The sequence below is a fragment of the Schistosoma haematobium genome, chromosome 1 (assembly GCF_000699445.3).
Source record: "Schistosoma haematobium chromosome 1, whole genome shotgun sequence".
Taxonomy (NCBI): domain Eukaryota; kingdom Metazoa; phylum Platyhelminthes; class Trematoda; order Strigeidida; family Schistosomatidae; genus Schistosoma; species Schistosoma haematobium.
Window position 1 is genome coordinate 86,349,971 of NC_067196.1, and position 25,365 is coordinate 86,375,335.

Here is a 25,365-nt window from a genome sequence, read left to right on the forward strand (position 1 = left end):
CTCGGATAGCTCAGTGGTAACGTCTCTGACTGTGAAGCTGGGTGACACGAGATCGAATCCGCCAGGGAGCACCAGTTCCCTCAAGATTACAGGTACACCTTGCTGACGAGTGCCAAGTAGCACGAAACCCGGGTCCAGGGTTTCCTGTTGACTACCTCCAACCACCATCTAATCTCAATACATAGTGCCCGCAGTGTCGAGTCACCTAGACTGGTGGCCACATTGCAACATGATCGATAGCATTCGATCTGCACTAATAGGGACTAGACAAGCATGAGATTGATCACCACCCAGTGATCAATCAATTGTGATATGAAGACATTTTTCCATTTGAGTTTTCTCATTATGATGACTCTTCAAAAGTGAGAATTCTACTTCGTAAGCTTGGCGCAGCCGAACATGAAAATTATTCGAATCTTATCTTACCAGAATTCCAACGTATTTTCTTTTGATTCTACTGTACAAAAATCAACAGAAATGTTTACTAATTAGACTTGTCTTAGAACTGTTAATAGACCTGAAGATGATTTTGTTTCATATTCAATATTTATTAATAGATAATGAGACAGTTTTTAAGTCGCGTTCACTTTCTGACAAACAATTTAAGTGTTTTATCTTTGTTTGCAGGTTGCAATTATCGTCAGACTCAGGCTTTCGTAATAGAATCTTGAGTAGAATCGAGTCTTATGTTGATAGATATTGTGAATGTATATTGTATCATTAATAATGTTAAGAATGTGATCAAAATAATCGGATGTACAAATCCTAACCATACATCTGCCGTTAGTCCTAATTCATTTGAATTGATGAAAATTTCTGATTCGGACCGTATTATTAGTGTCACAAAGCATGGTTTACGAGGATTTTATCACACAAATCGAATTTCCAATGTCCATAACTCTGATCTGCGTTGCTCCTCAAGGTCTCTCACTAGTTGCTGGAACTATGGGGGCATGAAATTTCTCCCGTTTTCGTACACTCAATAAAAAAAATCCCCAAAATTTAGAGTAACTAGCCACATAAATGAATTTTGCATACGAAACAGATCTTTATTCTATTATCAAATCTTAAAAAGAACCAATTATGTACATATTCTGTTAAAATCTAACCCACCATGCTTATATGAGTATGTATCCATAAATGTTAATTATCGTATTATCACTCGGCGGTTGGACACTGATACGATGTTACCATGATTTCTCGTAAAATTTTGCACAAAATTGATAAAATGTAAGTAATTTTTTTGGACGCTAAATTGATAATGTCGTATTGTAATTACTTTTTATGCTATGCCCACAACTGCCAGTCTACGAGAACTGGCAGTCCGGACACCAGATACACGGAGGTTGTATCTCGTTGGCTCTCCGTTTTGCCGAGGTGAGGCCAAGGGAATGACCGCACTGAGATCCTGTATGCGTGTTTCAGAGACACAGCATACATCAATGGTACGAGATTCTAGGGTTCTAGCCAAGGAAGCCTGCTGACCGATTTGGCATAGGGTGCGTACGTTGAAGGCTCCAATGTGTAGTTTGGAGCGAGGTTTCAGTAGACCTGGGACAGTGTTTTGAGCACTAGAATCGTTGGCTATAATGACACTTGAGGGGGAAGCCGAAAGAGGACGTTTAGCGTTGAAAGTTGATGTAGGAGGAATAACAGGAATTGAAGAGGGAGGTTGATCATGAATACAGTGATCTTGAGTGCTGTTAGAGGTATAAGGAAGTTATCAATTCCTCGTTGCCCACACCGTGAAAAGGTTCCTCTAGAGGTACCTGAAAAGGAAATTGGGTCAAGGGTGGTCTTAGTGACCTGAGAGCGTGATCGCACTGCCAAAGAGACAACAGCTTGAGGTCGGTCACACACGACCTTTTTATGAGTAATGTTCATGTTAGCTCCCTACTTGTTGAGACCTTACCACCAGAGACGGATATCCGTAGGATATGGGAAGGTGTGCGTTTTTAGGGTCAACGTTTTCTAACCCCATCCCTCCTTGTGGGAAGGCAGCATCGCTGTCATCCTGGTTGTCTGAAGGAAACACCCTACTACTCTCACACATCTGTACAGTCGGCAGTACGACTTTGCCTTCGGACCTTAAGTTTGTTGCTTTTAATGTTACCGCTCTTCAACCGACGGTTACATTATTATATGAATCCGGTGTTCATCTTGTTGTGTTATTGAGGTATGGCCACTTGGACCGATGCATATATGTGCCTGGTCCTACGTTGTAGCTGACTTACTGAATTACTTTTTACATTCCAAGCAATTCACTTTATAGACAAATGGAATAGGATAGAGGGACGAAGAGAAACCACAACATGATCATATTCAATAACCATGTACAAATTACGATCAAGAGAAACAAAATAATTAATTTTATAGTGATTACCCCAAAACAGTGGTAAAGTAAACAAAATAATGATGATAATAATAACAATATTTGAAAGTGGCATAGGGAAACGTAATTGTTTGAATGTTTAAATCTATAAAGGGATTACAGATTTACTTTACGTTAAAAAAAAGATTCAGACTAGTTATAATAACAATAAACAGGAAATAAAAAGTTAACCGAATAGAATAGTAAAAGTGTTACTGTGGTTAAATAAATTAAATTTATCTTCACTGAATTAGCTAGCTACTCAGTAGACTCGGTAGCTCAGTATGTTACTTATTAAGAGCTTGAACCTAAGGAAATAGGGATTGAGTTACAGTGTTAACACACCCAGATGAAGAGTCGCAAGCATGAGAAAACGCATATCCTCGATTACACCATTAACCATCACCCGAATTTCCTAAAAACTTATAAATATATGGTAATACCTGTTATATCCTAGCGAAGATTACATTACGAGTAACTTATGAGACCTATTAATCGACTAATATTATCTATACTATTCAGTAATTAGATTATGTATATCTATATTCCCCTTATTATAAGCTTCATTTTGACCTATAATTTATTATTATACGATTTACTGTTCTTAAATTATACTCAGTATATTAATAACCGTCTCCCACGTTCACAGCCACTTTTTAGCTTTATTGTGTATGAATGTTATTTCCTATTTTATGGTGCGTTGCGGTCTGTTTGGTCGATATATAAACCCAGTATGTCTGAAATAAATGGATTCGATTCGATTCGATTCGATTCGATTCGGTTCGGTTCGGTTCGCTTCGCTGGTATTGGAAGCTGGTATTTAGTGTTCTGAAATCGACTGGACGGGCTAGGCGAATATAGGACCAATAAGGACGCTAGACTGCCAATACCGGTCGAACGTTATTGGTTTGGCACAGTGCTGAGATTGTATAAGTCGTATTTTGATTGGTGTATAAATCACGTGATAACAAGCCGAACATAAACTCACAACAATATCAATCCAATGCACTAAAATTGTACAGAGGCCAAAAAATCCGATCGATAGAAGTTTTTAGTATCATTGAGAATACATAAACATTGACAAATTAAATTCAACGCCGTTACATAATCCGGCAACTTCTGTGTAACGTACATATCAATGAGCTTGTGAAAGCTTTAGACCACATGAAATGGAATGAATCTAATTCATTCCGCAACATTTTTTTTATCTTTGATTATAAACATTAATTTATTAAGTTTAAAATAATGAAAGGGATTTTTGAGATCAATGTAAAATACATCAAATGAATTCGATGTATCGATAGGAAACATTAAGTTTATTTGTATAACCTTAGTAACTTAATCTGATTACTGCCCTTGTTGTAATCTAAAACCGATAGATTGAGTTATTTTATTTTTAATATAAAAGTAGGATAGATCAAATGTAAATGATCATCGTGAATGGATCCTTTGATATTCCTCATAGATTAAAGTAACATAATGCATATATATTGTTATATCCTGATGAGAATAATAAATAGTAACTGTCAGAATCTATTTCTATACGTATATTTTTATCGTATAATTGTTAAGTAACTAAACTATTAATATTCGTGTTGCTCTTATTATAAGCTTTATTTTGACCTATGAACTATTATTATCCTATAGCAGAGGCTGAAATTGGTGTTCTGGATTTAACAGGCTGAGCTAGTCAGGAAGCAGGATCGATAAGGACTCTAGACTGCTCGTACGAGTTTTATGCCTCGGTAGTGCGATCGGTAAATCACCGTTCTCTAAATGGCGGTATCATTACGTTATACATTGATAGGGGCACATACCCACAAGTTATATATATGTACACATAGTAAAATTATATAGTTACAATACCATTAACTTTGTAATGAAACAAGGAAATAATCATTTCCTGGTTTCGAAATCAGTGCTCAAAATTACTATGGTGATCAAATTACTTTATGATTTACATCTCACTAAATTATCCAAATTTATTAGCATGACAAACCATTTTAAATATCTTGTTTACATTAATAATAATAATAATAATAATAATAATAATAATAATCGTAAATTATTACACTCCGTTTGTCAGTACATAAACTGGCTTAATTATTTTAAAAAATATTGTCAATATTTCTATGGTTAATTGTTTACTTCCTATGATTGACCTTTAATAGTAACTCTTTTTTCCTATTTAGTTTATTAATAAAATGATGGAAATTTTAAAAGTAAATTAAAATGAATTGAAGAACTGTATTGAAAATTAAAAGGATAAAGTTTAAGTGTTTCGTCCAAAAAATACACAGGGCTCGTCAATAAGATATTTTTATATTCACTTGCTATTGTTTGGCTTGTATCTTCCCATGGAGGTTTAAGACTGCAATTGATCAGTCTGTTATTGGCATATGTGCATACTGTGCGTAGGCTTCGGTATTACCTTAATTCACAAGATATTTGTAAGCACTGATGGATAGTGCTGGATTCCACTGCTAGCCACCATCCATCTTTGCTTAGAGTACTTGTGAATTAAGGCAATATCGAGGCAATCCATAAAATATGCACATATGCCAATAAGAGACTGATCAATTTCAGTCCTAAACATCAATAGGAAGATACAAGCCAAACAATACTAGGTGAATTAAACTTCACCCCATCGCACAAGCAAGTGGCTATCAGGACTCAGTAGCTGAGTGGATAACGCGATGGCGTTTGAAGCGAACGGTACTGGGTTCGAATCCCAGAGTGAACAACAGCCAAGATACAAGTACATCCAGCTGACGAGTCCCAAACAGGACGAAACGTGCGTCCTGGATTCTACTGCTAGCCACTATCCAACAGTGCTTACAAAAAGATATATTTATAGTTCACTATGCAAATGAACTTGGTATTTTTACAAATGTTGGAATAATCTTAATATCTTTTAGGTTATTTAATTTCAATTCAATATGGATTATTTGAAATCATATATGTATGATTTAAACGATTTCTAGACTATTTATCTTCATGAATAGCGTTTAGTAAAGACTATCCAATTCGGGATGAATTTTCATCGCAAAAGTTCTTTATCATTAATTTTTCCATGCTGGTTTAGCTTCAATTGACTCACGATATCAACCATTGAAGTTATTACAATCTCCACAAAACCCCTTCTGATATGAATCAAAATATGCTCACTGGTGGCTCGCTTCAAGAGGTATATCCTGGAGTTCTAGTGAGAAGCAGTAACCAATGGAGTTCAACCAGGTCTGTTGTGAAATAGTAACTCACTGATGACAATAGTAGATGTGTCACTCAATTTTGTGGATTAGTTGGAGTTAGACATTGATACCGTTGGATATCGACCGACTTAGTGGTCTAGATGTTAAGCACTTGCGAGCGAGATCGATAGGTCCTGGGTTTGAATCTCGCGGGTGGCAGTTTCGTGGGTGCGCACTGCTGAGGAGTCCAACAATAAGGAGAAACGACCGTCCACTGCTTTTAATTTTTTCATGGTGGTCTAGCTTCCACTGACTCATGATCTCAACTATTGATGTAATTCTCTAATTTTTAATGTTTGAATTAGGAATTACCTGTCAGTTATTCGTAACTAGTATTTTAACATACAAATTATTGACTAGTAGCAATTAATTTAGGTAATTAGTTGCAAAGATAAAATAATCATATCTACGATAGGACTGATTACATCATTGTCATATAACGATGTAACCGTCGGTTGAAGAGCGGTAACATTAAAAGCAACAAACTTAAGGTCCGAAGGCAAAGTCGTACTGCCGACTGTACAGATGTGTGAGAGTAGTAGGGTGTTTCCTTCAGACAACCAGGATGACAGCGATGCTGCCTTCCCACAAGGAGGGATGGGGTTAGAAAACGTTGACCCTAAAAACGCACACCTTCCCATATCCTACGGATATCCGTCTCTGGTGGTAAGGTCTCAACAAGTAGGGAGCTAACATGAACATTACTCATAAAAAGGTCGTGTGTGACCGACCTCAAGCTGTTGTCTCTTTGGCAGTGCGATCACGCTCTCAGGTTACTAAGACCACCCTTGACCCAATTTCCTTTTCAGGTACCTCTAGAGGAACCTTTTCACGGTGTGGGCAACGAGGAATTGATAACTTCCTTATACCTCTAACAGCACTCAAGATCACTGTATTCATAATCACCCTCTTTCTCTTGACTGTAATTTTAATTGTGTTAATCAATTATATTCCATTTCATAGATTTGCATTATATACTTGTTAGATCATGTGGAAGAAATCAATGTCTATCTTTTGTTTCTCTTAGATGGTTACTAGTTACTAGCAAGAAAAGTTAGCATACAAATCTATCTTAATATAGTGGAATTGATTTCAAAGATATGTTGTATTGAAAAAAGATGGGATGAATGTTTTAAAGCTGTTTTTTCTTGGTTACGTTAATAACTAAGATTTTTTCTCTCTTAAATATAAGTCAATAAAACAAGGAACACAAGACAGACAATAGAAATCAACGATAGACATTGTCACAGGTTGAAATCATGAGTCGATTGAAGCTAGACCACCATTGAAAACCTGGAAGCACTGGACGGCCGTTTCGTCCTAGTATGGGACTCCACAGCAGTGCGCACCCACGATCCCGCACCACGCAGGACTCGAACCCAGGACCTACTGGCTTCGCACGGTGGCGCAACTTCGTGGATTGGTTGAAGTTAGACATTAACACCGTTGGATGCCGGCTCAGTGGTCTAGTGGTTAAGTGCTCGCGCGCGAAGCCAGTAGGTCCTGGGTTCGGGCCCCGCGTGGTGCGGGATCGTGGATGTGCACTGCTGAGGAGTCCCATACTAGGACGAAACGGCCGTCCAGTGCTTCCAGGTTTTCAATGGTGGTCTAGCTTCAATCGACTCATGATTTCGATCTGTGAAATTTCTAAAACTCTACACAAAACCCATTCTGATGATAGACATTGTATTTCATTAAACGTTAATTGCACTAGCTTTTAGTAAACAGATTATACTACTTCATCAAAATTTTGAAAATATACGTTTCTCGATAGTGTACTAAGATTTGACTTCAGTAAAAGTGACAGTTTAAGAAAAAATGAATTTAATAATTTTATCTTAACAGTTGAATTCACGAGTCAATCTTAGCTAGATTACCATTGAAAATACGGAAGAATTGGATGACCGTTTCACTATAGTGAAGAACTCCACAGGAGTGAGGATCCACAATTCCGTATAGGGGACTTTTAAAAAAAGGAACTTCGCTCTAGCGCGCAAACGCTTAACTTGTAGACCACTGAGTCGGCATCCAACTGTGTTAACGACTAGCTTCAATTGATTCATGATCTTCAGCAACCCATCATTCATTATATGAGGTGGACAAGTGTCTCACAATAGACACAGATTGGAACCCATTGGTCATAGCTTCTCACTAGAGCTTGAGGAGGTACATCTTGAAGCTAGTCACTAATGAGCACATGATTATTGTGGAGATTGTAGTATTTTAACAGCTGACAACTTCATTAATTAACCGACCACTCTAACAATTAACAAACATTTGAATAAAATAATTGTAACAGAACAATATAGATTCATTTTATTTCGTCGGTTCTCTTTCATCCCACACTAACCATTATCATTAAAATTCATAAAGTGAACCAATTGTATGAAATAAGTACCTGGTAACTAGAATAGAATTTTAATTTAGAATGAATTCTAAATGAATATTTAAATGAACAGAGAAACAAGAAGCCTTGACAAACTACGGAAGTTAATTATGGAGGACGTTATTTCATTTAATTCAAAGCTTGTAAAACAGTAACATTTATTTTCTACCTCAATTTATTCTACAGGTCATAAGCTTTCGTTTGATGTATGATTCACTGCCACAGCCAAACTAGTTCCAAAGCTATTGTAATTTAAACGTATTATTTTGTACTCTATTTTCTACCCTAAACCCGCAGTTTAGACGGCATTATATTTTCCTAACTGTTTAGGCGTTACGGTCTGATTAGCCATCTATATATTCATGTATCTTTTTTTACACTAATCTGAATCAGGAACTGAATCAGGATTGGGAATAAATCGAGTAATGATCCAGTTGACTTGTCTTCTCTCTCGCGCGCGCGCGTGCCCGCGTGCTTGTCAGGTGATAGAATAGTTTTCGTCCACCTAACCCGAACAGTTAGTTTCACTTCAAACTCACTCAAACTAGCCTTAGGGTTAAGCTAGTTAGTTTTAATATAGATTTAGACAAGTTTCCTCTGCATAGTGGTAAGTAGACAGATCAAGGACGTAAGAGCTTAAAGTAATGTGATCAAGTAAAATGAGTCTGGTTTATTTGAACCACTTTTCGATCATTATTAATCATAAAATATTATGTTAACTGAGGAATTAAATTCATTATCGACCAATAAGTGTGATTAGTTTTGTTTTCAAAACAAAACAAACGCTGGGCGACACGGCATCCAATCCGTCAGGAAGCATCAGTTACTTCAAGATTACAGGTACATCTTGCTAACGATTGCCAAATAGCACGAAACCCGGATCCAGGGTTTCCTGTTGACTACCTCCAACCACCATCTCATCTCAACATAATGCACGTAATGTCGAGTCACCTAGACTAATGGTCACATTTCAACTTGGTCGATAGCATTCGATCTTCACTTAGAAGAACTTGATACACATGACATTGATCACCACCCAGTGATTAATCAATTGTGAAAACAAAAAAAACTCCCAAATCAGAATTCATAAATAGTATTTAACCATAAAATATTTAATAAAGGTTGTTCACTATGCATTATTTATCATAAATTGAAAATCATCTGAAAATTCGGCAAGACTTTAGGAGTATTGATTACTTGTGAAGATTAGGTAGCATTCCACTCCCATAGTTTCAGGTAAAAATAAAATGAATATAGTATGTACCATGGTTACAATTACTGTAAAAAATATTAAAAGAACATCGAAAAAAAATTTACTTAGGCGTTCATTTCACAAAATAAAACTTGTCATTACTTAATGTTTAGTCCTTCTTATGATCACAGATACTACTGTGATTGCAACTATTTTAAAGTTTTATCAGTGTGAGGTTGTGGATATTTTTAAGTGCTTGATTGAGATTAAGAGTTCGTGAACGAGACTGAAGTTCTTTGGCTCGAATCCCGGTTGCGGGATCGTTGATGCCCACTGTTGAGGAGTCCTATATTAGGACGAAACGGACGTTCAGTGCTTCCAGGTAATCAATGATGGTCCAGAATTCATCGATTCATAATCTCAATTAAGAAATGTTTTACCGTTTATTTGGTTAATCTTGTAATATAACGGATAGTTTAAAATATATCCTCTCCCTGCTATCATGAGACTAATCTTAGTGACTAAGTATATTAGAATTGAGTGAAAGGAAAAGAAATCATATAATTAATAGTAAGTAGGATAAGTGCCTGTTTGTCCACGCTCAGTTACCGATCACATTATAACCGAATTACCACGCATCAATTTTTTCACTGTGGCGATGTTATTTAGCAACTTTGTCCGATGTTTACAATAATTTGATAATGGAATTGTGATTAATAACTTATACGTAAAGTCCTTTGTGTTAGTCACATTCTGTTGATGCATTTTTATACTTAGTCTTATGTAGGTTATGACTGGTTAATATACTAGTTAAATAGTGTACACTGTACAGTAATAATGCTCTTGTATTCAACCTATGCATTCTTTCTGAATATTGTTTTTGGGCAACAATACAACTGTCAAAATCATATCCACCCAAATAACATCTTACACTAGTTAACATCGATGACACCAAGTCTTTCAGAAGGAGTGAACATAAACTCTGAGATGCAGGTACATTCAGCTGACGAGTTCCGAATTGGACGAAAATGAGCGTCCGGGATTCCACTGATAGCCACTATCCATCTTTTCTTATATTGCTTATGAATTAAGCCAATATTGAGGCAATCTCTACAGGATGCACATATGCCAATAATAGACTGATCAATTGCAAACCTAAATATCAATTGGAAGATTCAAGTAAACAATACCAAGTGAATTATCAAGAATAATTACCTAGAAATTGAAAAAAATATTTTGTTTGAATATAAATGACAGGATATTTCTAGATGGTGGGGAAGGTTTGTAGCTCAGGTGCATGATTTTGATGGAGTTTTGTTTTCTGAGCTAGATGGTTTGGTCGTGGAGATTTCATCGTTCTCCTGAACGATATCATCAGCATAAACTTCAGGTAGAAGGTCAACAAGAACCAATCAACATCGAGGTGTACAGAACAAGTAGCGAAGCACATGTGGAGAAATTCGTACACTTCACTACTATTTGAAGTTTGTGCTGATGATATCATTCAAGAGAACGATAAAAGCCTGACGACTAAACCATCCAGCTCAGAGAACAAATACTTCATCAAAAAACAGGATATTTCACATTTTATAAATTATAATAAGGAATGGATAACAACTGTAACAGATAAATTCAGAATAAATGAATAAAACCGAAATATCCTCTTGAGAGATTAAATAAACACTGTAACCATTTAGTATTGTTAAGTGATATGGGGAGGATGTAGATGAATTTTAAGTAAATATTATGGTAAATTAATATTTAGTTGGGATAATACTGTTTATTCTAGAATGTAGTACGAGTGAAAGAATAAGATGCTTCCAAATATAAAGAAAAGATTGAAACACTTTTAAAATGTAGATCAAAAAAACCACAAACAATAGATTGGCTAATGTAATCAGCAGAAACAGTATCTAGGATTGATTTCGGTGAAATGAAAAATCTTTAGTCCAAGTTATATATAAATTCACTTGGTGTTGTTTGACTTGTATTTTCTCATTGTTATCTAGGACTGCAATTGGTCAGTCTCATGTGTGCATCCCGTGCGGATCGCCTCGATATAGCCTTTAGTTACGAGCTTTTTAAGCATAGATGGATAGTGGCTAGCAGTGTAATCAAATACGTGCGTTTCGTCCTATTCGGCACTCGTCAGCTGGATGTGCCTGCATCCTGGAGTTGATAAAAATTTAATCAGGATCCAAGATTAGATAAAGAAAACAGAAGATAGTCATAATCCTTTGTTTGTTTTCACTTCAATTACCGTAGTTATTAGTAAATATGTTAATCTTAACATTTTAACCATGTATTATAACCATGTATGATAAGCTTAGAAAAGCGTTTATTTCATAATCACTATATTTTCAGAAAAGATGAACATTTTTCATTTCATTATGATAAATTTAATGGCTGATATAACCATGATTATAGCTTAAGTTATTATTGATTCATTGGAGAATAATGGAAATAATCCATATAAATTTAACTTCACACATTCCACGTTCATATACTCACATATAGATTGTCGGTGGATTCAACATATGATCATAAAAAATGGCATTCGTAGCGAGCGGTTCAATTCCTGGAGTGAACATCAACTCTAGGCTGCAGTTATATACAGCTGACGAGTCCAAAATAGAACGAAACGTGCGTAAAATTAGATACTACTTCTAGCCACTATCCATCTTTTCTTATGATACTTGTGAATGAAGGCAATATCGAAGCAATCCGTACAGGATGCACATATGCTGATAGGAGATGGATCAATTGAAATCCTAAACATCAATGGGAAGATTTAAACAACCAATACAAAATTGAAATTTTTTTACTTTGACTAGATTAAACTTCTAAAAAGAAGCATACCTTACAATCTAAAGTGATCGTCCAATCAAAAACTTGAAATAGTCTTAACATCTGAGTATAACATCTCGTATTGATTAACTGAAATTAACTTTATTTCTGCTTTTTCATATACTTAGGTCCATTTCTGGAAGTATCGATGATTCATTGCCACTGATTATGGAAAGCCAATGCTTGAGGGTTCTTTCTATCACGTCCACAATCCTTTGAATCATTTCCAAAAAACAATTCTTATATTTCAAATTCTATAATCAGTTATGAATTTTACAGGTAAAAGTAAACTACTTTATTTTCAAAAGTAGCAGGTTAATGAAGATGGCTAAATAATGATGATCTGTTTCCATGTGATCAATATCAAGAGAGACTTACTGTTATCATAGCTAGATACTGTGATCTGTAGTGCAAACCAAAACGAAATTCCTTATACCAGTTACACTGGATTAAGACAGCACAGTACTATAAGTTAACTAAAACTAAAAATCTGAATTATTGCATATTTGCTCGGTGATTGGATGTTAATTTTGTCATGGTAAAATCCTAGTGTTTTAGGTTGACTATGATATAGAGCGGTAGATGACCGCTACTGTGGAGTTCTAAGACAAAAATTGTTCTTCAGTCAATCTAATGTAAACATTAATCTGTTTCTATATACTTTGATCAACAGTAAAACATATAATTCATTGAATAAATGCATAAGATACTATGATATCCACTAGATAATGGTTGTATGAGTCTCTTTATCAATACACATCTGTAAGCCCAGTATAAATCGATCCAAAAACAGACTGATTTGTTACCGCTAGCAAATAACTGTCTAAAGTTCCTCCCACTTAAACCCTAATAATCATAAATAAATTTCTAGAACGTAGAGGAACTGGTCACTAGTGATCACTGGACTATAATTTGATTGATAGGTTAATGGAGATTTGTTTTTTTTTTCATTTTAATTGACTAATCTATTGTTGGATTTTACTTACATGTGAATGTAAGGGACTTTATGAGTCTAGTTACTCAAACTTTAATCTTTCAATCCTTCAAACTGTATATCCTTATAAGATATCTTCATAAGAAATAAATTAAAGTTCACTTTAGCTATAAATATAATCATTTAAACAGTATGACGTTGTAGTGTTGGTTACTATGTTAAAACCATATAGCTTATTCTAGCTTCTGGAGAGGCCAATACATGTATTCTTCTTGAATCATGGTTTGACCTTGGTAATTATTCATTCATCAACCCTGACTAGTTTTATATGAGTGTATGCGTGTGTACATCTTATCCTATTCATCACATAGCATAATTTTGTGTGACAATAAATATTGATTAACACTTAGTCAAATGAGAGTTGGCTCAAATGCCTTCTCCACTGCGCGTCATTTTGTTTCACTCCCTTCTATTCGATTCGTCCCTCTGATTGTCTGTCCAGATCAATGAATGTACAAAATATACATATTCGAAATACCTCCTCGTATTTGGCTTATTTAATTCCGTTATTCACCAACGCGATTTAAGTCGATAAAATATACGAGGATAGCCGACATGTATATTTCGATGACAATCAGCATGCAATCCAATTGGAGTCAGATAACGGGTCACTCAAATGGTGAGCCCATCGTGCTATCTAATTGACGTCAAAATGAAGGACCACTAAAAAGTGTTTTGCAAATACTTCTTGTATTTTCTCTTATAAGCAGTGACACTGATTCTATATATAAACCAACTATTCATATTTTATTTTCATTCAGCTTTTAGTATGATTCTATCTCAGATACGTTTATCTAGATTTTCAATTATTTCCTGCTAGAAAAAAGAAGCAAATGGGTATATATATAGTGCATAAGTAACTTAAACACATGTCAACATGGAAAAGGGAACAGAATTATTGAATATTTAAAATGTCATTTCAGAAATTGGTGCAAAAATACTTAGAAATGCAGTTATTTAAACACATGTGGAAACAAAATTACAATTTATAAACAAGCATTGATTGATTTCAACAACACTAACGTTGCAATTAAGAAAATATGTGATATATATTTAACAGATATGAAAAGGATGGATAGCAACAGGGAAGAACAAGAAAGGACTGCCCAGGACAGAGTTGGATGGAGAGTGCTGATGGGCGGCCTATGATGCTCCGCGATGGGTAACTGGCGTAAGTAAGAATGTAAGTAGGCTTACAATTCATATATATATATATATATATATATATATATATATATATAATGTTCGGTTTTCTCCGTCTACAAGAATGGGATGCTTATTTGCCTTAGACGAATATCTACACCAGATTCTCACCTAGTGTCTATTCTACAGGTCTTCAACATAACTCAGATCAACAACACGTGATTAACCTGACTACAATGTAAATGTATACTTCCGTAGCAAAAACTAGCAACATTCCTACACAATCTAACAACAATCAGTAATGATAACAAGTATAGTAGAATATGCAACTCATCTAACGCCAGTTAGACTATCTACAAATCTGACTAAACAAACAACCAATCATTATCATCCTTGTCCACACATCAATATATATATATACGTATTAGTATACTGTCGACACTGCTATAGCTTCAAAATCCTTCCAAGTCATCAAAATGTTTGGCTTCTTTTATTAGTACTGTTAAAAAATAATACACTCTCTTTTCTAACATAAATATAATCAATTCTTTAAGGCATTGTGACAAAATAAATTGTTAAAGGATTACACTAAACATAACCATAACGTTTTATACTTTCTGGAACAATTCAAATAGTACAAATGGTCGTATCTCGTACAGAATGACACTTAGAATATATAATAATCTATAGTTTCCAAATAACAGACATATAAAGATTTAAAGTATTTAAAGTAGTAAACTTTCAACGACTGACTTAAAACAATCCTAAACTTGTTCTACCCAGTCTGAGTTCGATCACAATCTCAAGGCTTTGGTGTACGATACAGAGTTAACTCAGGGTGAATCGTTCTTCAGTGTTTCTTGATTGTTTATAGTTATCTAGCTGGTATTGTAACGAACGAGAACTCAGGTGAAAACAATCAGTTTATCCTCTAATGTAAAGTTACAGAGTTCTTTGGTAAAATATGAAAACAATACATTAAATACTTCATTTGTGAATCTTCCATCAATTGTGTTTTACATCCTTGATTATTCTTCCACTTCTCAGTTACTTTCTGTTTTCTTTAATCCGATCTTCTTAGCCTTTTACTGCTAGCCATTCAACTTTCGATTAATGTTTCATACTACTTATTTCTGTCAAAATAAGTAGCATACACTATGTATTAGCCTTTTAGTAAAGTTACATTTTGACAATATAAAGCCTGTGTAAAACTGCCCTAATAAATAATCGGAATGTGTTCACTAGTGATAAGTTAAAACAAAGGATTCCATAAATTTTTAGTTAAAAATCATAACCTGGAGGGTCTAACTGTGATAGTAACTAAGTTCATGAATTCAATCGCTTATGATGTTGTCGGTTTCTACTTAAGAGTAGATCGAATCAATTTGAATGGTTCATTAAATTTTAAAGAGTTTTAGAATTTCTGTTATTTCGTGATGAAAATAATTATACGATGTATAATTATTTGCAGCAAATTGCTGTACATTTTATCGATAACAAAAGTTCACTCATTAACTTTATTATTTCCTTCATTGTTACGTAAAGTTCAGTTTTTGCTAAACATTTAACATCAGAGGGGGTTTTGTGGAGATTGTACTAATTTCAATAGTTGAGATCATGAGTCAATTGAAGTTAGACCACCATGGAAAACCTAGAAGCACTGGATGGCCGTTTCGTCCTATTGTGGGACTCCTCAGCAGCGCGCATCCACGAATCCAGGACCCATCAGTCTCGCACACGAGCCCTGAACCACTAGACCAGCGAGCCGGCATCCAGTGGAGTCGCACAATAAAATGAAACGGCTATCCAGTGCTTCCAGGTTTTTCATGGTGGTCCAGCTTCAATTGACTCATGATCTCAACTATTAAATGTTTTAATATTTATTTATTTCATTTGTCCATAGTCTAAATAACGATAAATATAAGTTAGACCATCATTGGAAACCAGTAAGACTTGAACAGCTGTTTCATTCTTTTACGAGACTCCCAAGAATTGCATATACACAACCCTGAAAACAGTGGCCGAATCCAGGATCTTCTGTATTGTTAGCTGACGGTTAAACTATAGACCATTGAGAAGAAATCCAAAAATGTAAATGTTTAATCAGTTTGTGGTGTTGCCCGGACATCTTTTGTTGAGTCCAGTGGACTACTATTTCAAATTCTACATAGTCGAACTCTACAAATCATATTTTCTCACCAGGTCTTCTGGAACTGTAATTTGAAGTTAATCACTAGTGAGCATAGGACTATCATAGATACATGAATTTTGTAAAGACTGTGTACTGTACAAGGACGAAATAACTGTCCGATTCTCCCTGGTCTTCAATGGTGGTTTAACTAAGAATAACTGCTGAGATAAAATTACAAAACCTTAATAGTCCTCACAAAACTACTTCATTTATAATATTCCGTCTTTTATCACACTTTGTTTTCAAATTCATTAAACTCTTGTTTAACAATATAATCTCATTAAAATTACATTTTTGTGTTTTACGCATATACTGTATACCAAATATATACAGAAGCAATGCATATACAATGGCAGCTGATTGGCGGCGTGTAAAAATAGTATCCAGTCAGTTTGTAAGATTAAATTTTATACTTTCACATTAAAAAATGAATTCAGTAAAATAAATAGTGAAGATTAAGAAGCATTGGATAGCTTTGTTTAGTACAGGCCATCACAATAATACTTATGTATCATACAGGAACTTTAGTCTAAATGACAGATACTTGATAAATTCAGACTATTGAATTGATTACAATTGGTTTACATTTTCATATTTATCGAATTCATAGTATTATACAACTATCATCCGTTACGACTGATGTTAACTAACTTCATCTTGATATAGTTATCTCAAAAAGTATACTTCAATACACTTTTATTACATGTCTGTGAATCAATTATTTAGGTGTGGAATGATGTAAATGTCAGTTACTATAAAAACATCAATAGGTGTACAGAAGTCACTCAAAATTGATCATAAGGTTAACGACTGATAAGTTAAATAACCGGATATTCTAAAGAGAGACAAGAAAGGTGAGATTAAACTATACGAAGTACAAAAATCCTCATTTACTGAGAGAGTAAAAAACAATTACATTTGGAATACACATGAATGATTTAACTTTGCTTAGTTCGACAGTCAGTGAATTATTCATCCATTCAACCAGTAGTCAGTCAGCCAGCTACAACGTAGGACCAGGCAAATAACAAACGTTTATACTATCAAAAATAATTAAACTTAACAGCTCTAATTTCTTCAAGATATATTCATAAACTCCGACACGAGTAACATTCCAGCCATTATGTTAGATAATCTTTAAAACGTTTAAATAAACAGATAGATATAATTAAAAGCAACTTGAGACAAATCTTGTTCACTTGGAAACCGTCAATTTTTATGACACATAGTAACTAACTAAGTATCTGAATTGAACTCCCAATAGTATACAAATGAAAATCAATCTTCAAATACATTTTTTTTATATTCTTGAAAACAAGTCATCAGAAAATAGTATTTCTGTGTAGAAACAACCCTTTTTAGATCATTATTGTCTTGTTGTACATATTAATGAACATTAGTTGAATGCGTCATGAACAATAAGGTTTATTCAAAATAATTAGGTATTTTACAACCACATCTACACAGCTTGTGAGTTTTTTTGAAGTACTTTCAACTAAACCTGTTTTAACTTTTGTTAAATATACGTCATTCAAGCCCAAAGACTACCCGGTTTTTGTATTCTTATTATTACATAAATATCTTAAGTTTGGTTGAATAAATTCAAATTATTCACTTGCTATTGTTTTACTTGTATTTTCTCATTGTTATTTAGGACTAAAATTGATCAGTCTCTTTTTGGCATATGTGCATCCTGTGAGGATTGTCTCGATATAGCCTTAGGTCATATCTCACTGTACAAGCTAGTGGCTATCAGAACTCAGTAGCTAAGTGGATAACGCGATACCATTTGAAGCGAATTTTACTGGGTTCGAGTTATGGAGTGAACATTAATTCTGGGATGCAGGTATATCCAGCTGACGAATCCTAAGAAGGATAAAACGCGCGTCCTGGATTCCACTGCTAGACACCATCCATTTTTGCTTAAAAACAATTCAAATTATTCTGTTTAAATTGTCGAGGCGTAATGAATCGCAACAGTAACACATTGATTTAAAAATGTTACCACAAAATGTGTCTAAATACTATAGTTGCAGAAACTAAAAAAATTAGTTACAGTACATATTCACCATAATCCTTTTCCCAGTAACTTGGTGTTATTATGGCTATCGAATTTAAATACTATTTATTTTATAGTCAACGTTATTTTCTTATCGTTTAGTTATGCTGTTCAGTCATTAACGTCAGCTGACGCTGACAATGTTCAATAATGAAATGTTGAATTTTTTCTGCTGAAGACATCTTTCGTTTGTCCAATATTTATTTGGCCGATTTGTAGAGAATTTCAAGGATAAACAAATTACATAATTGTAAAACAATGATAACATATCACTGACATAAGACAATTATAAGATTTTAATAGCTGAATTCACGAGTCGATGTAAAGCAGACCATCACTGAATACATGGGACCACTAGACGATCGTTCCGTTCTAGTAAGGGACTCTTCAGCAGAGAGAATCCATGATCCTGCACATGGGATTCGAACCCAGAACCCTCGGTCTCGAGCTCTTAACATCTAGGCCACTGAGCTGGCATCCAACGGTTTTAATGTTTAACTTCCATCGATCCATGAATGAATGCGCAACCATTCATCCATTGTATGAGGTAGATACCTGTCTCTAACCGACAGGGATTGAACTCCACTGGTCACAGCTTCTCACTAGGACTCCAGAAAATGATCTTGAAGCCAGTCAGTGGTGGTCTAGCTTACATCGACTCATGAATTCAACTATTAAAATTGCTACAATCTCCACAAACCGCATTCTGATCGAAAATAAAACATTTGTCATTTATATATTTCTAAGTAGTTATTAATAAGGAATTACTAGAATAGATAATATTCATTCTCAACAGTATTGATTACTGATACCTCAAATTCATAGATGAACTCATTTTGTTCAAATATTATCTGAATTAAACTAATTTTATTTATTGTTTAAAGAATAAATTGGATTCAATCCCTTGTTGGATCTGCGGATATGAACAGCTAAAAAGTTACGCGCTATAACTGAAAGAATGTCCTATTCTTCTTGGTTTTTGATAACTGTCTAGTGAAGTTCAGACCATAGTATCAAATGTTATGAAAACTGAAAATACCCTCAAAACTTCAATCTGAATAATTCCCCAGAGACACACATAACTAATTTGGACTATGAATAAAGCGAATGTTATTTAGTCTGTCAATCAGTATATTTTCATAGTTGAATTCACGAGTCAGTCTAAGCTAGACCACAATTGAAAACCTGGACGTATTATACGGCCTTCTCGTCTTGGTATGGGACTCCTCAGCAGTCCAAACCTACGATCCCTGACGCAAAATTTGAACCAAGGACCTTCGGTAATATGAGCGAGAGCTTAACCTCTAGACCACTGAGATGAGACCCAATGGTGTTAATGTCTAACTTCAGTCAATATATTTATTATAACAACACAAATATTTGCATATTCATTCATTTATTTATCAGCATTTTGGTGCATATATACTTTGTAAAGTTCAATTTAGAGCTATCATTCAGAATAAATAATTTGTTACTCACTATATACAAGGAGTTTATTTGGTCATTCGATTTCACATGAGAACTGCAAACAAATATACATTACATTGGTTGAAGTCATGAGTCAATTGAAGCTAGAACGCCATGAAAAACCTCCACAGAACTCCTCAGTAGTGCGCATCCACGATCCCGCCTGCCGCGGGATTCGAGCCCAGGACCTATCAGTCTCGAGCCAGGCGCTTAACCAACTAGACCAACTGAACACTTCTTGAATGGAACTCAATTTACATCAGATTTAGAAACGTCCTTATTCAATATCTTAACATAACTGAACAATCATTCGTTTTGCAGTAATTTTGTATTACTTACTTATGTCTGTGACCCACAATAGAGCATAGACTGTCGACCAGTTATTTTATATACTCCAATTATATTTGGTCATTTTGGATTTTGGTTATTTCTCTAAAGATTAGAATAGACTACCAATTGAAAAAGTTGAAGTCATTTTTAGTTTTAATCGTTGAGATTTTGGTAATATATAATTTCACTTTCATTATTTTTTAAAAAAATGGTTTACTGTCTGCTACTATGAGCTCATATTGTGATCTTAATCTTTGATAGGGTTGTAGATGCTCATTATTGAACGATCACATACTAGAACAAAACATTTATCTAATGTTTCATGGCTTTCAATGTATATTTAAGTGAAGTCAGTTCTTAATGTACACTGTTACATACTTTTATTGATCTTTCTTTTAATATCTTTTGTTAGGTAACAATAAATATGTAGGCTGTATAATTTATAATAATATAAACAGACATAACAAATGGAGAGTAAAACAACATATCATTAAATGTTCAATATAGGTCATGTGGTAGTAATGAACAAATAAGATAATATGCATTTTAACAGTAAGAAAAAAGAAATTATGAATTATTTGAAAGAAGTTAATTCGCATTTTTACACTGCAGTTTCTATGTAACAATGAATAATTTCAATGGATACAGTTTTACTTATAACTTCCCATTATTATTTAGGACTGCAATTGATCAGTCTCTTAATGGCATATGTGCATCCTGTGCAGATTGCCTCGATATTGCCTTAAGTTACAAGCATTTTAAGCAAAGATGGATAGTGGCTAACAGTGGAATTCAGTAAGACGCGTGTTTCGTATTATTTGGCACTCGTCAGCTGGATGTATCTCCATCCCAGAGTTGATGTTCACTCCGGTACTCGAACCCAGTACTGTTCTTTTTTTTAGAAAAGAAAGGTGTTTTGAAGAAATACACCTAGTCTATTCTAAGAGATATAAAATGAATAACGAATTTAAGTAAGAACAGAGAATAAAAAATAATAAGAATAACACTAATGTATATTAGCATGATATTTTAATTGCATATTTATCCCACAAAGAAGGGAAAACATAATGACCTTACGTAAAAGAATCGAAGTATTATAATATCAGGGCAATAAATTATTGTATTAATTGATGCAATATATAATTTATTGGCATGTATATTTGAATTCAGAAAAATAGTGCATCATGTCCTTAAATGAAATACTTTGATGTACATATATATATAAATGCATTAAATTGTATTCTACTGATTCGGTTTTCCACATCTTTAAAAATGGGACGGTAATTTGCCTTAGGCGAATATCTACACCAGATTCCCTTCCCAGTGTCTATTCTACAGGAATTCAACACAATTCAGATCAACGACATATGATTTGCCTGACTAGAATGTAAACACATTTTCACAGCAAAAACCGACAATACAACAACAACCAACAATCAATAATAAGGAAAGGAGGATATACAACTCATCTAACGCCAATCAGGCTATCTACAAATCTAACTAAACAAACAACCAATTATTATTATCCTATTCCAAACACTGATTATATTTGCTTTAAAAATCTTGTACCAGATGGCTCAATGAATCGTTGGATCTACTTCAAATTCAATCGCTAAGATTTTACAAATCCTAAACTCAGCGCCTAAATACTATGAAACTATTCGTTCAAATTTAGACGAAAGTTCTTATATAAACAATATAATTTCTATGCTAGATTAATTGTAGGCCATAATTTAGTTTATATTAGTCCAAATATTAAGAAATGAAAAATATTAGCCATCCACTAATACTACAAATCTGTTAGAATGTGATCAGGCTCCGAATTTCCTCCTCCGAAACGGGCATCTTTTAAATTAAACAAAAAACTAAAGATATACATTTAATCACTTTTCCCATCGTGGTCAAATCTCAAACTCAAAATGTTATTAAATTATTTTAATTATACACGAAAATAATAATCCTAATGTAGATGATTTCGACTTCGGTTGTTCGTAAATTACATTCATCTAACTTAGTTATTTTTGTTATCGTAATTTTGAATAATTCAATTGACATTGATCAACAGTGCGCATCCACAATCTCGTGCGCGAACATCTAACCTCTAGACCACTGAGACTGAAGGTGTTGAGTAATTGTATCGCATGCGGAATAATGAATATACACCGTCGAGGAGTTCCATACTAAGACGAAAAGACCATCTAGTGCATCCAGGTTTTCAGTGATAGTCTGGCTTAGATTGACGCGTGAATCCAACTTTGAAAACATTACAATCTTTGTGATTCCCCAAAAAGTTTACAATTTGTTCAAACTCAACTTTGTGAATATTTCTATAAGAATTTATAGAAGGCAAAGAAAACTTATTCTACATTTTAACACCTATGTTTTCGTCTATCTTACGATGTTTCTGTTGAAAGTAAACTTGTTTCATGAAACCAGTTAGAGTTATTTTGAAAGATTATCATTATGAATAATGGAAGTTCTATCTACAAAATAAATTTATTCTTAATAAAGAAAAACGCTAAACAAACGAGGTAAGAAAGAATGTTTTTTATCGAGAAAATGTGTCAACTTCTATGTTAAAGTTAACCCATTTTACTGAAACTGAAAAAAATCGCAAAACTGGTTGGATCAGTTAAAGGTATTTTATATGCATACAAATATAACTATTTTTTGTTTGAATACACTACGTAGCATTGATTAACTGTAGTTAGGCTACGATTGAAAATTATTAAACACTAAACGGGTGCTTCATCATAGACTTGAACAGCTTGGTTGTGTTTATTCACCATTTGATTATACCCGATATCAATATTATATTTCCTTCTGTAATTATTATTCATTGTATCAGTAAACTTTGGAACTAAAACTTTAAAAGTAAAATTGTTCAATTTAAGTCACATGATCTACCGCAAAATACAACAGAGTACATACGAGATTGTACAAATTTCATTCAAATACTATCCAGGATTTCTTGTGTGGACGTAATTAGTTGTATTGCAGTGAATTGATGATGATACAAAAATAAATGCTAAAAAACACTATGGTATTTCATTGTCGCTTTTAATATACTAATGTCAGTGATTATTTTGAGTTAGTTAACAGTCATCAAGAAATCATATTTACAATCTCGATGGAGGTAGTATCTGGTCATAGGATTTCGATTCCCTTCACTAAGTATATCAATTATCGAAGTTATCAATGTGTTGTACAAATCATAGCTTACCTTTTGTAGAAGGGAGATGTTTACATCTTAACTGATCAGCGAGAAATAACCAACTTCATTTAAACTAAACATCAAGAAATTTCCGTAGTTACTTATTTACTCTGAAGAAGTGGTTTACATTAGGTCGCGAAACGTCGGAAATACAATTTTTCTACTTATTGGGATATAACAAAAATATATTTATTATTCAGTAGTTATTAGATTAACACCTCCATATAACACTGCACAAAAATTTCTTGTATGCAATAATCCATGAATCAGGAAAAAGATTTATGGAAAACAAAAAAATCCATATCATATGTACTTTTGGCGAAACTATAATTTATGGATGAACCAATCAGATTTATGATAACAGGTCCTAGATTTTAGCACAAAATTCATTCATCCATTTGGCTAAATTGAGTTTTGGCATTATAGATGATGTCAGTTTGTGATGAAAACCTCAAATCTAATTCTTAACCTTAACCATCAACTGTAAATTATAATTCTTAATTTTCAAACTGCTTTATCACCGTCATTTAGCCGTTGTAAGTAGGTAGACACTTCCACGGCCACTTTACTGTCGCTCAAAGGTCATCCATAAATTATAGTCTCACCGTATTTTTTTATGACCTTAACTAAACGATAGACAATTATAAGTGACAGAATAATTTTCAATGGTTTAGATCATGAGTCAATTGAAGCTAAACCATCATGGAAGACCTACAAGCACTGGACAGTCGTTTCTCCCTATTGTGGGACTCCTGAGTGGCAGTGCTTATCCACGATCCCACCTCCCTCGAGATTCAAACCCAGGACCTTTCAGTCTCGCACACGAGCGCTTAACCACTAGACCACTAAGCTGGCATCCATCGGTGTTAATGTCTAACTTCAACTAATCTACAAAATTGAGCGACACATCCACTATTATTATCAGTGAATTACTATCTCACAACTGATCCGGTTGAACCCTACTGAATACTGCTTCTCACTAGAATTCCAGCAAATACCTCTTGAAGCCAGTCACTAGCGAGCATATGTTGATTAATATCAGAAGGAGTTTTGTGAATATTATAATAATTTCAATGGTTGAGATCATGAGCCATTTGAAGCTAGACAGAATATTTTGTTGAATATTTTTTTAGAGTTAGTTGTTAAGTAATATTTTTTCTATTGAGGAAATAATAAAAGTTCTAATCACATAACTTAGCAGGTAACTATTACAATCCATTTTAATTATTCACAATAGTCTTCACAACTAAATAGTATATTTTGTTCTGAAAGCTATAAATGAATATTTTCTTATCATTAAAAGATTTTCTAGGTTCAACTAAGAAAAAAGGGATTATCGTATCATTACACAACAGTAAATTATAAATGCTTTCAAAACTACATAATTTCACCATCTCAGGGTTATTTAAAGAATAATGATAATGTATATAGGTATCATTACCAGAGTTTGATTTGATAATTTAGAATAAATTGAGCATTAGGTAGATTGTTATAAATAAATAATAAATTCGTAATATCCCAATGAGTAGAACATCAGATTTTCTGACGTTTCGTGACTTGGTGTAAGTCACTTCTTCAGAGAATAAATAACCAAATTAAAATTAATTCAACTTTAAATAGTACAACGGAACAATGCAAGAATAATATTTGATCAATCAAAGTAAACAACACCCTTTTTAAAAATAAAACTTACTTGTATGCCTAATATTAATGTTGCTTTACGTTGTATAGAAAATATTCCAATAATTCCTAATATTATTGATGTAATACAAAAAAATACAATCCATATTAATATTGCATAACTAATTGTAATTCTTTGTAATGATATAAACATTTTTAACCAAATTGGATAACTAATCACTAATAATACAGAACTAAATATAATGATACTAATTATGATTAATATTAAATTCAATATCA

General features: G+C 33.8%; 1 protein-coding gene across 1 annotated transcript in view; it reads right to left on the reverse strand.

The window, feature by feature from the left end:
• MS3_00002346 (uncharacterized protein) overlaps positions 1-25,365 on the reverse strand; it is a 35,317-nt gene that overhangs the window by 9,066 nt on the left and 886 nt on the right. The window contains exon 2 of the mRNA XM_035732481.2: positions 25,139-25,194. The gene's annotated coding sequence lies outside the window, so the exon portion shown is untranslated. The remainder of the gene's footprint in view (positions 1-25,138; positions 25,195-25,365) is intronic.